Below are 2,551 nucleotides of genomic sequence, written 5' to 3' on the forward strand. Positions count from 1 at the left end.
GCCTACCAACGATGGCCGTATAAAGGGAGTAGGTGTCCACCACGATGAAGTTCACCTCCACTATCTCTGGGTCGGTCTAAATAGGCAGCCTAATCATGCCCATTGGGATGACAAGCTTCCCATCAAAGCTCATCAGAGGGGAGTTGTAGGGCATCAAATCCTCTGGTTTTAACCCCAGCCCCTTGTAGAGGTCGGGGTACATAACCTTGACCGCGCTGCCGCCATCTACCATCACTCTTTTCACATCGTAGTCCCTGATTCTAAGGGTGATTAGCAGCGCATCATCGTGGGGCTGAATGGTCCCGATCATGTCTTCCTCTGAAAAACCTAAAACGAGACGAAAGTTCATTCTGGCCTTCTTCGGCCCTGGTTAGGACTCCTCGGTAGGTAGTTGAGCCATTGATAACACTCGTGCAGGGCGCATGCTTGTTCTCCCTGGCACGACCACGATTACGTTGATCATTCCTGCGAGTGGCCTCAGGGCAGCATCCCTCCTGGCTTCTCGATGGCCTTGATGACCACTAGAATGATGCAGAAGATGCTTCAGCTTTTCCTTCCTAAACTAGCTAGTCCAGGTGGTTCCTGAGATTCTTGTAGTTCTCCGTGGTATGGCCATGGTCTTGGTGGTACTGGCAATAAAAGTTCTGATCGCACCTTGAGGGTTCCCCTGCCATCTTATTCGGCCACCTAAAGTATGGCTCGTTCTTGATCTTCTCTAAAACCCGATGTACTGGCTCTCAGAATACAGCGTTGACAGTCTGCGTGTTGGTTGTTCCAGGTGGCCCTACGAAGTCCCTCCTCGGACGATTGTTGTTATACCGATCCGACCTAAAACCCCTCCTCTCTTAAAGGATAACCTTCTCTTTTCCTCTTCCCTGCAAGTGGTCTTCCTTCACTAACTTGTCGATCTGATCCATCAATTGGCGCATGCTGGTGGCGAGTTTGCCAGTTAGAGACTTCCTTAGACCATGATCAGCTGGGAGACTATTTTTGAAAGTGATGATGGTGACATCGTCGAAATTATCTTCCATCTCGTTATATGTCTCCCAGTATCTGTCCGAGTAGGCCTTTAAAGTTTCTCCGTCATGTATGGATAATGACAACATAGTGCTCAAGGGCCGAGGAGCTCTGCAGTTCGTAACGAAGCGGGAGCTGAAAGCTTGGGTCAGCTGCCTGTACGAATCTATGGAGTTCGTCTTTAGACCATTAAACCACCTCATCGCCACCGGTTCCTAGCTGGACGGGAAAACCCTGCACATCAGCGCTTCGTTCTTGGAATGGACAGCCATCCTTTGGTTGAACTGGTTCACATGCTTTATGGGGTTTGTTTTACCGTTGTAAAAGGTGAAGGTTGGCTGTTGGAACCGCCGAGAAAGTATGGCCCCTTCTATGTGATGCGTAAAAGGTGACCTGGAGAGTTGATCCAACGCCCTGCTCATAGCATCGTTTCCCAAGCCCCTAGGAGATAGGCTTCTGTGTCTACGTCTCCCGTAGTGTTCTTCTTCATAGGAGAATGTCTCACTTGGGGGAGTCCTCGATCTTTGTCTATAGTCGTCGTCACTTTCATTGTCGAAGGGCGCGTCAAGCCTAGAACGAGATTGCCTTTGCTATGCATGGTGCAGTTTTCTCTTTAGATCGTTTATTTCTCGATGCATGGCCCACTTATCGTTCTGTTTCTGAGACATGTGGCTCTTGACTTCTTCCTGTTGCGAGGCTCGGTTGTTATTTTGTCTCTGAAGCACGTGGCTGCCCATGCGAGAGTGGCTCCTGCTGGTTTGAGTGGTGTTTACGCTTCCCTCTCGAAACCTTCCATTCTCTTCATTTCGGTCACGTTCGGGGTTAGGGAAGTTACGCTGTTGTTGGAATTTGGCTGGTTCGAGCTGATGGGAGCCTGCTTGATGAGGGCCTGATCCTACCATGCCAGATCGTTGTCCTTACTAACACATAAGTTCTTCCCACAGACGGCGCCAATTGTAGGGGGTGGGTTTGAGCGCTCCTTCTATTGGACAAAAAGTCTCAAGCCCAACTGGCCCAATACAATGAATTTTTAGAGAGTGAGTTTAAGAACTAGGTCATAGTCTGAACCACAATCACTGGACACGGTTAGATGCGAGTTGGGTAATAAGGAAATGGATTAAAGTATGAAATTTTGTCCTTGGGCGTTTCGTCCGAGGAACTTAGTGCTCTTCTTCTTTTACTTTTAGTACTAGGTTACAATGGTTTTCAAGACCATGCAGATTGACGCTGCTTTCTCCTTTTTCTCTCCTCCTACTCTCTTTTTCATGATCCCCATTCTTGAAGGGTCTCTCACATTATATATTTCTTTCCAGTCGATCTTGATCCTCCACTTGTTTATTGTGTAGGTCATCACTCGAGTGCTCGTCCCATCAGCCACTTTCCTAAACCCTCTGTAAGTTGCAGCAACCAAAGCCGCACTGTTCAGGGGTCCTTTCCTCATTAATGCAACCAGAACGTTAATTAGGTGCATTCAATGTGGAGGTGATAGCTTCTCCTTGAATTGCTCTCACACCATACCCTCGTGTGTGTCCTT

Source organism: Quercus lobata, chromosome 8, assembly GCF_001633185.2.
Source record: "Quercus lobata isolate SW786 chromosome 8, ValleyOak3.0 Primary Assembly, whole genome shotgun sequence".
Classification (NCBI taxonomy): domain Eukaryota; kingdom Viridiplantae; phylum Streptophyta; class Magnoliopsida; order Fagales; family Fagaceae; genus Quercus; species Quercus lobata.